This window comes from Talpa occidentalis, unplaced genomic scaffold (genome assembly GCF_014898055.3).
Source record: "Talpa occidentalis isolate TD23 unplaced genomic scaffold, MPIMG_talOcc4v2.1 talOcc4.3, whole genome shotgun sequence".
Lineage (NCBI taxonomy): Eukaryota > Metazoa > Chordata > Mammalia > Eulipotyphla > Talpidae > Talpa > Talpa occidentalis.
This window is the reverse complement of record NW_023603184.1, coordinates 32,776,625-32,791,186: the sequence shown is the minus strand read 5'-3', so window position 1 is coordinate 32,791,186 and position 14,562 is coordinate 32,776,625. Positions and strand designations below refer to the sequence as shown.

The 14,562-nt window shown below is 39.7% G+C and overlaps 1 protein-coding gene and 1 pseudogene across 5 annotated transcripts in view; one reads left to right on the top strand and one right to left on the bottom strand.

Moving 5' to 3' along the window:
• LOC119254122 (G/T mismatch-specific thymine DNA glycosylase-like) overlaps nucleotides 1–8,287 on the bottom strand; it is a 56,154-nt pseudogene extending 47,867 nt beyond the window's left edge.
• The window catches only part of SERGEF (secretion regulating guanine nucleotide exchange factor), a 218,252-nt gene that overhangs the window by 110,297 nt on the left and 93,393 nt on the right, over nucleotides 1–14,562 (top strand). The window lies entirely within an intron of this gene.

The following is a 14,562-nucleotide window of genomic DNA, read 5'->3' as shown; positions in this document are numbered from 1 at the left end:
GAGGTCCCGAGACAAAAGCATGTTTTCTTCTGCCGTGCTGGGTATCTGGTGCTAGAGGTGGAGTTAAGGGTGGGAACTAAAACATAAGCAGCTGTCACAGAAGAAAATGCCCAGTGTCCTAAGAATGATAGGTATGGGGTTGTGGAAATTCTGAGGATTGTGGAATTTCGCTAACTAGGGGAGACTTCATGGGGAAAGTAGATTTCCACTGAGTGTGAAGGATGGGTAGTATTTTAACAGAAACAGCTGAGAGACTGGGACAGCAAAGAGGAACTAACACAGGCAGTGGCACAGAGAGGGAAATACCTTTGGTCTCAGCAGAGATCATCAGTGTTCATTCTGCTTTGATCGCAACATAGGGTTCTTATGGGGGAAAACCTAGAAGGACATAAGACTGCAAAGGTGCGCTGTAGTCTATTCATAGATGTTCTTCTACATCTGACTAAAAGATTCCTGGTTTGTTCTGTAAGCAGAAAGGGGGCCATTAGCAGGTTTTGAATAGGGGAGTTGCTAGTCAGACCTGAGATTTAGAAAGGTGACCTTGGGCACTCAATAAATTGGAAAGAAGGAGAAACAGCAGAGAGGAGGGTAATTGGAAGTGATTGCAGTTGTCCAGTGCAGAAGCCCTGAGGCCTGAAACAGCTCTGTGACGATGGGATGGAGAAAGGGGCCACATGACAGCAGACCCAGGGAGATAGATTTGCGGGACTTGGTGATGGGTTGGACTTAGAGAATGAGAGGACTCAGGCATGCATCTGAGGTGATGAGCACAGTGATGGCATCCAGGAAGAGGACGGTCAGACAAGAAAACAGATTTGGGGAGGGGAAAAAGCAGGATGGTGGTAGATGGTTCATTGTGTTTTGTGCAGGTGAAATTTTAGTTACCGATAAGTTACCTGTGTCACATCTGTGCTCAGTGCTCTTCACCATTACAGAAGCCATTCCCAATCCCTCTCTATCTTCTTATTAAGCAAAGACTTGACTGCCTTTTTATATTCCAGCTGAAGGAGGTCTTCAAGTTGACCTTGTTTATCTTTGATTTTCTGGTGTACTGTCCATGCCACTCTGTATTTCCTAAGTCCAGTCTCCCTCCCAAATATGTGTCCTTCTCTCATCCCTCTCCCCCCACATGCGTGTACCTGGTCTGTTTGGGATGAGCACCTGGTGGTTATAATTGTCATAATAACAACAGTAGCTCATGCGTGTATGAATGTTTATGGTTGGCAAAGCACTTAGAATGGTCAAGGGTGTGTGCATTTCCCTGTCAGACCCACCCCCTGCCAGTAGGGTCACTGAGCCATTCACTCAGTGAGCTGACAAGGTTATAGGGAATAAATGGTAGATTTTAGTTTAATAAATGCATTTGAGGATGTTAGCACATATCAAAACAGGAAAGTTAGGATGATTTTTAGGTACTATAAGTAAGTAGTAGGCTCTGTTTGAAAGAATGGTTAAATTAAAAAATGTATATTCTAATATATTTCAAATATTTTCTCATTCATTGTGGACCAGGGCCACGTGTGTGGGGGGAGGTTATCACTATAACCCCCACATGAAGGGGGGTTACATATTTGGGAGGGAGGCTGGACTCAGAAAATATGGAGTGGCACAGACAGTACATCAGAAAATCAAAACTAAATAAAGTCCACTTGAAATATATTTTCCAGGTTATATCTATGCTGAGATTGATGTTTTTTGTGTGTTAAGAATAGACTCTTTACATTGTACTTGGCTCCTAACAGTATATGTTGGATTATATTATTGCTAATGGAAAACTTGAAATTGTAAAAGGGGAAAAAGCCATTTCTTAGGTCTAAGCCCTATATTTTGTTTAACATGAATATATGTAATATATATTTAATGTTTTTAAAGTGCCTTTTTGGGAGTCTAAAATCACTGTTAGTTGATGATTATAAAAATGTTTTGTTTCCTTGTGAAATTATGGCTGACACATTTAGAGAGAATTAAATTCAGACAAATTTGAAAGAATTGTTTTACTTTCCTAGTGTTTTTTTTTTTTTTTTTTTTTTTTTTAATGAAACGTAAAAGAGGTCTGGGGTAAAAGATTGCTTTCCCACCTCTCAACAATGTCCCCCTTCCCCTTTTGTTCTCTAGACCATCAGGTCTCCCATGGACAAAGGGGCAAGTGAACCAGCATATAAGTATCTGCTTTGTCCAAGATACTTGAATTCAATTCTCTTGTAGTCCTGTGAGGTTATCACTATAATTAAAGCTATGCAGCTAAGGAAATTGAGGCTTAGGAAGGCTTGGTATCCTGGCCAGCTTCTCAGAGTGAATAGGTGATTGAACCGGAAGTTAAACTTATTCTCACCTGGACTGCTGCAGTAGCTTCCCAACAGTCTGATTGCAGTTCTTACTCATCCCCTGCCATGCAGCCCCCTGCTGCCCATGGCAGAGGGTGGCAACATATATTCACAGCCTCATGTTAGAGCTGCTAGAACAAATAATTCATTCAAAAATATTTGACCTCTCTTTCTTAAAGGTCAGAGTCCTGAGTTCCCCAGTCACTGCTTATCGGCTCCTTATCTAAAATACCTGAAAGATACAGTGTTAAATTATTGTGAATCCACTAGTATTCCCTTGCAGCGTGGCCCCTCTGTAAAGAGGACGGATTGTTAAAAGAAATTTGAGGAATCTGACTTGAGAAATCTATGAAAACATAACTTTTTGAAAACTTGGTTGCTCCCTTTTGGGATATGTGTAGAGCAGCCCCGATACAAAACAGGGTGCATGACTGTGGGTCCTCACCCGCGCGCTTAAAAGGACTTATCAATGCTCTACTGCAGGCACATGCGAAAGGTTAATAAAAGGTTTATTTACAAGGGAAGGGGAAATGAGGAAATGTACAGCTCAGGGAGAAAAGTGGGAGATAAAGTTTTAAATGACTCCTGCCCGATCCACCGATCAGGAATCCCAAAATGGCACTCTGAGAGCTGGCCGCGAGCCAGGAGCCGTGAAGCCAGGAAGCGAGCGATAGCGAGCCACCCCAAGGCCCACGTGTTTGGTTTTTATATTCAACCTGGCTGCCCAACTCCACCCTCAGGTCCCAGCCACCCTCCCTTTGGTGGTGACGGGATTTGTCTTTCCCAATGTCTTGATAGCTTTAGTCTGGAGTGGGGGTGGGGTCCACAAAGCCTGCATGGGATTAGCTCAGGACATCATTTCCCCCTAACACCATCAGCCAAAGAACACTCTCAGTTTCTAAAGAGTTCCTGTGATTACATTAGGCTGCCCTGAGATAGCCATAGACTGTCATTTTTTAGAATGACATTTTGATATTAAGGTGCAGTTTGACACCTTAATCATTTCTGTCCATTGATCTTCATTCTGTGATCCTGTTTCTGCAACCTGTTTCTCCCATTCTCTATCCCATGGCCCTTGTACCATCCAAGTAAGTCTTCTCTGGATAGGAAACACTATTTTTTCCCCCTTAATTTCTTGTGATATATTGTAGCATAGCAGTAAATGTACTCTCTGGAATCACACATAATTGAATTTAAATTCAGCTATGCCACCCACTCCTTCTGACATTGGACAAGTTAACGTCTTTGAACCCTGGTTTCCTTATCTCTGCATACCTTACAGGATTAGTTCACAGACTAAATGAGCAGATGCGTGAAAAGTTCTTAGCAGCTGCCCTGTCACATTATATATACCCAGTATTCGCCAATATTATCATTTCAATATTGGTAACTTTTACCCGCTTTGTTCTTTTTCTTCTGGATGTGATGTATTTTGTCAGTTATCCCAATAAAATGTAATTATACAGGTCTCTTAAAGATAGTCATAGTCCTTTATTTAATAATTTTACTTTAGAAAATTTGTCCCAAGGATATTTCAGAAAAGTAGATAGGGATTTACCTTCAAAAATTTTCATCACAACAAAATTAATAATGGCAAAATATTGAAAACAATCTAGGTACCCAAAAGTAGGAAAATCAGTGAAATCAGGCAGAGTCCTATGATGTTATAAAGCCATAAAAATCACATTTTCCTTGAAAACAGTGACATGGTAAATATAACATGTTAAGTGCAAAAGTCATGATATAAAACAGAATATGTAATATTACCCATCTGCTTTTCCGAAATTATAATATATACATACCCAATATTAATGGGGGAAATTCTGGAAGGAATATACATGTATTAGCAGTGGGCAGTAGGATTATTGCTTTAATTTTTTTCCTTTATTATAGATATTTTTGTAATATTCATATATTACTTTAATAATCTGAAAATAGTAAATTTTATTTAAAAATCAATTTTTGAGTATGGTCCAGAACAGAACCTGTTCATCTACAACTCTGTCTTGAACCAGAGAAGTTGCAGAGTTGGATCTGTAAGTAGATCAGGAAGGCACCTCTGATCATCACTCAGCTGGGAACTAGACTGAAGGCAGTGGGGGTTCAGTAAGCTACCTCTGAATCTAATAATTCGGGACTCAGGACTGTTGACTGGGGAACTACATCTAGGTAGGAAGTCTGTCTTTCTGGGTCACATGGCACCAGTTAGTTACAGCAGATACAATCCTCATTCTTAGTGTTCTGTTTATTGTTGCACTGTACAAGCTTGTTATGATAAGCTTTGATCTCTCTGTAACATCTTATCTGCATTCTTGACTTTTAATCCCTGAAAGAATAAAGCTTTAAGAGCAGGCTCTCTAGATTCCATTTTGTTCTAATGAAAAAGACAAAACTGATCCTGAGTGTGAGAGGCTGCAAGGTACCAGAGGGCTTCTTGGGCCGGCGTCTTTTTAGATGTTCCTGCCCCAGGCCTGGCCCTGGTCCTGCTGGTTGTAGCTACAGCAGAGGCAGAGATCATTGGACTTTGTGGAAAAATGGCTGAGAGTCAACCTATTGGCTTTTGTTGTTACTATTGTTGGGGATAGAATCAAGAAAGGAGAGGGCTGTGGTGTCTTCTTCCACACATTAAGGGTTCATTGTTTCCACCCTGAGGCTTTGTCTTAGACCTCGTGGGAACTGCCTGTCAGGTCTTGAGGTCATTCTCTTTATCCAGTGACTCAAGTTCTAAACATCTGAAGAATCATCTAGTTTATGAATTAATTAAACCATTACTTATAGAGCGCAGAGCATTTATGAAACCCTGGTTAAGAAGCTGAGAAAATTCAGAGATATATCCAGTATCATTCAGCTAGCCTGTACCTACTCAGTGTTGGGCTCTAAGTCAAGAGCTGTGGGAGGTGCATGGGTGAGTGACTCAGTTCAACAAATTGGTCCCCCTACTAGGTGCAGGGCACTGTGTGAGGCACTGAGGGAAGAGATTAGTGAGACACAGTTCTCTTGCTTAAGAAAGCTATAATCTATATATTCTGGGAAGGAACAGACATGTGAACCACTTAATAAGTGAAATAAATGCTATCTCTACAGCAGGGCCCAGAAGAGGGAGCAATTACTTCTGAAGTGGCCTGGCCATTCACTAGCTGTGTGCTTTTAGTCAAGGTATTTAACCACTCTATTCTCAGTTAATCTATCATATGGAGATGTAATGAGTTAATTCACATAAAGTGTCTAGAATGCGATTTAGTAAATGTTGACAGCCCTTTCCTTTTCTCCCTCCTTCCCAAGAATCGGTGGCGAAGATTATTTGCCTTCATTACCCTGAGGGGACAACACAGGCCAGGCATGATGGGTAGGGGGTGGTGGGTTGCTGTGTATGGGGCTTGATGAGGCTGGGATGCATTTGCAGATGATTCTGAGGAAAGAGGCTAGAGAGCCATACCAGCTTCAGAACACAGAGGATTTTGACTACCAGACAAAATAATCCACCTATATTTTAGAAAGAGCATTTTGGCAGAGCAGGGAGAGGTTGGGAAGGAGAAGGGCCTCAGGGAAGCTGCTGCAGAATTCAGGGAAGAGGTAAGGCTAGAACTAAGCTTCATATCATTTCTCAACTCCCTCTGTGTGACTGATGCTGAGATTTCGTTCTCTCCACGTGTGTCTGTAGGTTTCTTGCTGAAGGTACATTAGTGTGAGTGACAGTTTATCCCATGTTGTCCATAAATTTTAATATTCTGAGATTTGTTTCGCCTTCTGACCCCAAGACTGATCCTGCCCACTTGCTGCATTCATTGATTTTGTATGTGAGTTGAGCACATATACCAGATTTTTCTGCACATGGACACCTGTGCCTTGCACGGAATTGGGCTGCTGTGGATCCTGCTGGAATATGGAATAGCCTCATAGCAGAGGAGACTTGATAAAGAGAGGTCCACTCTCTCAAATTATGATAATGAAGTTTACCTTGATGTTGATTGCATCTAAAGACATATTTTCCACGTCATATAGATACAGGGGCTAGCAAGGAGATGGAAGTAACATTTTTTTGAATTCTCAGTACTAGGATCTGGGTCAGGTTCTTTGAATCTTCACAATCCTGCATGGCAAGTATTACTATGTTATTTTACAGAGAAGACGTGAAGGCTCAGAAAATGCAGGCCCAAGGTGAGATGACCTGCAGATGTCAGATTTGGACTCCATTTGCCTCAATTTTCTCATCCATAAATTAAAATTACAATAAAATCTATTCACAGAGCTGTTTTGTGGCTCAAATAAGATGCCATGTAGATGAAAAAGAAAAAAAAAAAAGCCCCTTAATATCCAGGAGCCAGCCTGGCACTCTCACCTGCTGGATCTTGGTGTTGACATAAGCTGACCTGGCACTCACAGAGGACACTGGCACCAGTTCATTCTTGTAGACAATATATTTTTGGTAATGCAGTCTAGGATCCTTTTTTTTTTTTTGGGAGAATATGTCACACTGCTGACTCAAATTGCAAGTATAGGTCTTTTTTTCACAAGAAATGCTGTTTAGTCATTTCTTGTCAGCCTTACATCTCTACAACTTTTTTTTTTTAACCTAAGTGTAGGAATTTGCATTTTAAATTATAATATGTTTGTTTCCATTTGTTCATCTATTTGAGTTGCAGTTTCTCATCTAGTGTACTGGCTGCCTGTCCAAGCATTGAGTTTTGTGTATTGAATAAGCAAACCTTCCATTTCTTTATCCAACTAGTTGATCAGGAAGTTTAGATAAGTCACAGTTTTGGACCAAATCCCTTGGTATGCCACCAGATACCTCCCATAGGCCTGATATCTCTCCCCATACAAGGGGAGAGACAGGTACAGCTCTGGAGTTTATCTGAATCTAGGGAATAGAGTGTGCAGTTTGAAAAATTCAGGTCAGTTCTGTATAATAATTTTGCAGGAAATAAAAATGTTTGTTGCACTCATGTTGTAGGTCAGAGTATAATTTTTCCCTTTTTATTTTGAAGTAATTTCAAATATACAGAAAAGTTACCATACTATTACAAAGAATTTTCTTTCTGAACCATCTGAGAGCAGGCTGTGCATATGATACACTACCACTCCCAAAACCTCCACTGTTCATTCTCCCACAAAAAAGTACACTTTTGTATATAACCACAGAACAGTCATCAAAATTAGGAAATTAATACTGATACATCACTATCATCTATGTTCAGGTTCCATCTGAAAACAATTGTCTCAACGGTTTCTTCCTGGCAAAAGAATCCAGTTGCACCTAGTGGTCATTTTTTCCTAGTCTCCTTCAGTCTTTCCTTGGCTTCTATAGGTAGACACCTTTGAAGATTACAGGTCAGGTATCTCTAAAAATCTCCCTTCTGAGTATCTCTAATGCCTCCCATGATTAGATCTAAGAAGGAAGAGCACAAAGCAATACTATGTTCTTCCAATTCAGGCATTCCATTAGATGATAAGTTATTTCTGTTTTCCTTAGCTGGTGACAGTAATCCTTACCTGTTGGTTGAGATGGTTTCCCTAATGCAGTGTTATTGTTTTCCTCTTTGCATCCAACATGTATTTTGTGTTGAGATACTCATGTGAAATATCCTGCTCTCCAAACCTCCCCAGTGGTTTCAACATTCATTCTCAAATCATTACTCATAGTTGCAAATGGTTATCTTCAAACTCTACCATTCCTTCTCCATTTATTAGCTGGCAGTCTACTATAAGGTAAAGTCTCTTCCCCCCAATTATCTAATTATTAATATCTAATTATTAATCTAATAATTTATCTAATTATTAATATCAACTTATCATGGACTCCTATTTTAGTCAATGGTTCATATTCCATTTAGTGCTATTATTTATTTTGACGCTTACATGTCCAGTGGAAATCCCTTCAAGTTGACTTTGGGGTCCTTTGACACATCTCCGCCATTCTTTGAGCATTCTTCTTCTTCACTCTCTGAAACAAGATACTCCATCTTGTACTTTCCCTACCTCAGTCATAGAATCAACCATTTTCTCCAAGAAGTCCTAGAACTTTTTAGTGGAGAATGGTATTTAGAAATAAAAATCTCTCAGGTGTAGTCGCCGTAGAATTCCCACTACCAATTTACCCATGCACCATCACCATAGTCCCTTGCACTACACCTGAGAGGAGAAAGCCAACACTGTACAAAAGTGACCAATGGTGTAAAATATATATAAATAAATATATTATAAAAAATAGAAATAAAAATCTCAGTTCCTGGTGTGTGTGTATTGCTTTTGGGGATCGCCATCTCCAGCCCCTCCTTCCCAGTGAACAAAGCTAGAAACCATGTATGTTTGTGCACCCACAATGCGAGCATGTCCAACTTTGGATATGTGTATTTCTCTTTTTCTCACATGGCTTTGCACCAGTGCCTTGAATTATAATTCAGCACTACAGATTTTGTTTTGTGTCTCCCTCTTTCCATTGCTATTCGCTTTTCTGCCACTGAGAAATAATGGTTTCCATCATCTTCTGTACATTTGCTTATTTGCTTGGTTCCCTCTATGAGAGCAATCCATTGCACCACAGCCCCACCTGCCTTTTCACTTCCCCACCAGGCCACAGCGGTCCAGCTAAGCGCTGAGCCCTCATTGGGTTGCTGCCACCTCTGCTCATGTTCTGGTCGTCTGCTTGATCACCCTCCTCTTTTAGGCCTTTGGAATAAATTATTAGGAAGGAAAGAAAGCAGGCAGGCTATAATTTTTAAACCTTTCCTTTCCTCTGTAAACCTTTTTAAACCTTTAAGTTGAGGTATAACTTAAACAGTAAAATGAGCAAACCTTAAATGTGTAACTCATTGAAATTTTACATTTGTGTACACCCATTTGATTATATATGTTGTAATCACCCAAATTAGGCACCCCAACAAGCCTCCCATGCTTGCTCTCAGATATGCCCACCCAAAGTTAACCTCTGTTGTACACTTTCACTGTAGATTATTTTTGCTTGTTAAATATTTTAGCTTTTAATTTTGAAATAATTTCAAATTTATGGTGGAGTTTTTATGAATGATATTTAGAACATACCACATCCTTCACCCAGACACAGCAGGTATTAACATTGTACCATACTTGCTTCTTCTCTTTTCTGAAAATTTGACATTGATGAATACTATCATCTAATCTACAGAGCAACTTCTTATTTCTCCAGTTGTCTCAATGATATCTTTTGTGGCAATTTTTCACTGTGTAATTCAACACAGTATTACATGTATTGTATTTAGTTGTCATGTCTTTTTGTTTTCTTTAATTCAGAATAGATTTTCTTTGTCTTTTATGACATATTTTTTACGAGTACTGAACACTTGTTGGATGGCCCTCAGTTTAGTTTTATCTGAATTTTCTTTATGAGCAGATTTCACACATGCAGCTTTGGCAGGAATACTAAATAAGTGATGCTGTGTCTTTAATGTATTACATTTAGAAGCACCTGATGTCAATTTATTTTATTATCAGTGATGATAACTTAGATAGCTTGTGAAAGGTGGTATCTGCCTCCTTTCTTTGCTATGAAGTTATCATTTCTCCTTTATAATTAAGAAGTAATCTTGTTTTGGCGCGCAGACCTCTCCTGCTGCCCGCTGCTCCCCTCAGCAGTGTACTTCGGTCCTTCTGCCTGCTCTGCTCTCCGCTCTGGCTCTGGTGAGTTCTCTCACCCTCCCGCGCTTCTGACTGTGCCCAGTGCTTGTATAAATAATAAATAAATAAATCTTTAAAAAAGAAAAAAAGTAATCTGTAAAGAGATACTATGAGACCATGTTCCTCTTCAGACCTTTGCCCGATAGTTTTAATATCCATTAATGATTTTTTTTTGCCTGAATTAACTGTTACTATGATGACTGCAAAATCATTTTTCAGTCCAATTATTTTTCACATTATTTTTGACATCTTAGTATAAGGAAGAGTTTTCTATGTTACTCTATTTATTACTCAGTGTACCTATGATTTTTATTTTATGTAATAAATTATAATCTACTACTATCATTATTCATTTTGGTTCTCAAATTTTCCTTGATTTAGTCAATGGAAGCCAGTTCAATGTGGCTTCTCTGTCCTTTCAACATGTGATCATCATTCTTTGATCACTCCACTTATTGGCTTACATTGTTCTTTTCCCCTCAGCTATTTTTTTCAAGGAGCATTGAGTCCTTATGGTGAAATAGTATTTAAAAGCCAAAATCCATGCACCAGATGAACTCATTGCTGTTGGGATATCATTGCTTCTAGACAGTTAAACTGTGTGCGTGTGCATGTGCGTGTGTGTGTGTGTGTGTGTGAGAGAGAGAGAGAGAGAGAGAGAGAGAGAGAGAGAGAGAGAGAGAGAGAGAGAAACTGTATTTATACTGATACCTGTAATTCTAATCCGATGGCTAAAGGGTTCTTCTTTGCCATCCCTATTCCATATTGGTGTTTCCTTCATCTACAGTGAACACTTTGTCTTCCAGCAACATTCATATATTTCTACATTGCACAGTCCTGTAATACAAATATTTCAGAATAGATATGTGTATTGTACTGTAAAAAAAATTCATTAAGAGCTAAATTTTTTTAATAGGTTTTCTTGTTATTTATTTTATTTATTTATTTATACAAGCACTGGGTACAGTCAGAAGCGCGGGAGGGTGAGAGAATTCACCAGAGCCAGAGCAGGGAGCAGAGCAGGCAGAAGGACCAAAGTACACTGCTGAGGGGAGCAGCGGACAGCAGGAGAGGTCTGCGCGCCATGTGGGACCCTCCGCCGGTGGCCGGGGAGCTGCCGGGGATCAAACCGGAGTTGCAGAGGCTGTGGGCAGCTTCGCAACCCAGCGCTCAACCGCTGCGCCACCCAGGAGGTGTGGTTTTCTTGTTTTTAAACAAGCTCTTTGAGTATTGTGTTTATAAGTTACTAGGACTGTTTCTTTTTTTCCCCCTCAGAAAAGTTATGTTATTTATTTGAAATACATTTGCCTGTTTTTCAGCTTCATGTAAATAGAATCATACAATATTTACTTCTGTGTTCTGGCTTCTTTTGTTCACCATTATTCTTGAAGATTTATCCATGTTATGCATAGCTGTAGTTTTGTTTTTATTGCAAAGTATTCTGAATATAACACATTTTGTTCATTCTATTTTTAAATATTTGGGTAATTTTATGTTTTTACTTATTAAGAACAAAGCTGCTATGAATATTCTTGTAATATCTTTTGATACAAATGAGTAATTATTTATTTTGGGTAGTTGGATCTTCTGGTTATATGTTCGTATAGTAAGTCCTCATTTTAATGTTGTCAGTAGGTTTCTGTATATGTGACTTTAACTGAAATTATTATACTGAGAGCAGGTCTTCAAATAGTGTTGTTTCATTCAACATTGGCAGGAATTTTTTTTCCCTTCATCAATGACATTGAACAAAATGACATTCGAGGATCTGCTATGTGTATAGATATGTGTGTGTGTTATTTAGCCTAGTAGATATTGCCAAACTGTGTTTCTAAGCAGTTGTTAAATTTGCATTCCTGCCAGCAATGTTAGAGATTTCCAGTTGTTGTACATCCATACCAGCATGTGGTATTGGCAGTCTTTAAACATTTCAGCCTATCTTTGCTGTTAGGGCAAGTATTACATTTTTTTTTTTTTTTAAGTAAGATGCTATCGGATGTTTGGCTGGCTTGAATCTATTAATTGCCTGACCTTGAGTTTGGTTGTTCCACTCCCGTGGTTCCATCTTGTTCGCAAGGGTATGCCTTTACTGAAATCCAGATGCACTTTTTTATTAGGTGCTTTCAGCCTGCAAGGATCAGAGCTATTCTCACATTACTTTAATATTATAAGGATGGGCATAAGTAAGGAAAACAGGTGAACTAAATAAATGCCTCATAAAAGAACAACTGAAAGATCATTTAGAACACAAGGTGGCAGCTCATAAACCTTCTTGTTCTCCTATCAATAGAATCAAGAATTCTCACCTTCCTATGACTTAGCTACTCTTTTCTACTTTGACTGTTCCTGCTGCTTCTGACTTTTCTCCCTATAGCTTCTCCTTAAATTAACTTTTCTTGTGTCTGTTTCTTGTAGCTGTTGCTCTGGTTACCAGCTAGACTAGCGGACTCATTCCTGACAGTCCTTTCCAGGCAGAATTTTTGCATTAAGTCCCTTCATGTGCGGTGGCTAGTCTATGCATTAACCTACTTTGGGACAGGTATCGATCCATAGACCATCCACACCAATTCAGTGAGACTGCAGAAAGCAGGAGCACATGGTATCAACATGGCAATTTAGGAGAAAGGACTCCCTTTAGAAGGGAACTATGTGGGACAACCAAGCATTCCAAGTACCTGGCTAGTTTAATAGTACATATTGTACCCTAATTATTGTGTTACTCAATAGACTTTTTTTTTTCATGTCTTCTTATCTCCGAATACATTCTCTCTGCTGAAAAATAAAGTGATCTGTTCATCGTGAACCTATACCCGTTCCTAATGCTTATAGTTTCTTTCTATATGGTCCTAAATGATGCATTTTATATGTTCTGGAAATATATCTGCTGAATAGGGTCAAGCTCAAAGTGAATTTTAGTCTGTAGGTGGGGGGAGAGAAGGGGAAGCTAGAATGTATGAGTTATGCCTAGTTATTATTATCCCATTTTACAGAGGAGGGAATTGAAAGTCAGAGAGGCAAAGAGATTGTCCCAAGGGTCCCTGACCAGAAAGGTGCAGAGCCAGGACTCAAATCTAGGTCTTCTGTTTCCATAACTATCAGAGTTCTTTCCAGTATCCTACACTGACTGGGAAGACATGTCTACACCCATGCCCAAATTATTAACAGCACAGTGGAGATTTGACAAAAACAAAGTATGGCCAAAGTAGATGGTAAGAAGCTTGTCTCCTTGGGACTGAGATCTAGGAGGCTTTCTCAAGGCAGTGTGTTATGTTGGATTTGTGGGGTTTAGAATGGCGTGGAGAAGGGAGAGTGGTGCAAGTAAAGATACAATAGTGGGCAAACACAAGAGCTTCCAGAAACAGAGATTTGTGTTGGTTTGGTAATGGGTTTATTTAGGAAAGAAGTGAGAAATCAAGTGTGATAGAAGTTAAGATGGTGTAAGACTATGCCAACTTAAAATCTTTTTCAAAAAATCAGATCATGATAAAAGAAAGCTGGAAGTCATTTGGTGGCTCATAAAGATGCAGACTGGAGTGAAAAGTACTGAACTAAGATGGTAGCAGCTGGAAATCAAGACAGAGAGTCTTTGAGAAGGCCCAATTAGCTGAATAGAGACAGAGTAAGAGGGAGAAGAAAGATTTAGAGAGCTGTAACTTGAGAGTGTGAGCCTTTAGTAATGAGGCAGTCTTGTCCCTGTGGCAGAAGAAGAGAAAGCAGTGTGTGTAGTGGGTAAGCTCACAGACTTTGGATCTATCTGACTGTATAGTCCAGTTTGAGCTGGGGGCAGTGATTTTACTCCTCTGAGTGTGCTTGCTGAGCTGTTGAGTAGGGAGACAGATTCCCCTTTCTCAGAGTAGCCTCGAGGATGAGACATTATGCATTTTCACTTCATAATGTGAAATTCAGTAATGCCACATGTTTGGCATCCAAATTTTCACTCTTTACCAAATTTTCACTCTTCCTCCCCATCTCAACCTCGGTTTGAGGTAGTAGAAGCTAATTTAAGCCTCACTTTAAAAGGTATATAATCTTGGGCCTCCCCGGTGGTGCAGCGGTTGAGCGCTGGGTTGTGAAGCTGCCCGCAGCCTCTGCGGCGTCGGTTCGATCCCCGGCTGCTCCCCGGCCACCAGAGGAGGGTCCCACATGGCGCGCAGACCTCTCCTGCCGCCCGCTGCTCCCCTCAGCAGTGTACTTCGGTCCTTCTGCCTGCTCTGCTCCCCACTCTGGCTCTGGTGAATTCTCTCACCCTCCCGCGCTTCTGACTGTACCCAGTGCATGTATAAACAAAATGAACAAATAAATAAAAAAAACATGCCTCTATTTAAAAATAAATAAATAAATAAAAATTTAAAAAAAGGTATATAATATTATTATTATTATTATTATTATTATTATTATTATTAAAGGAATTGGCTTTACAGGGAGAATGGCTTCCTCCCCCCAACACTTTGAGTTGGAGGATAAGATGGAACCATTGAGTCTGGTGGTCTCATTTTTTGTCTTCTTTCTATGTCTAAGCTTCAGTCAAAAATCCATGCCCTCACACAGGGAGTAAGGCTTGGTACTTCCAGAAGCAACTCTGCTC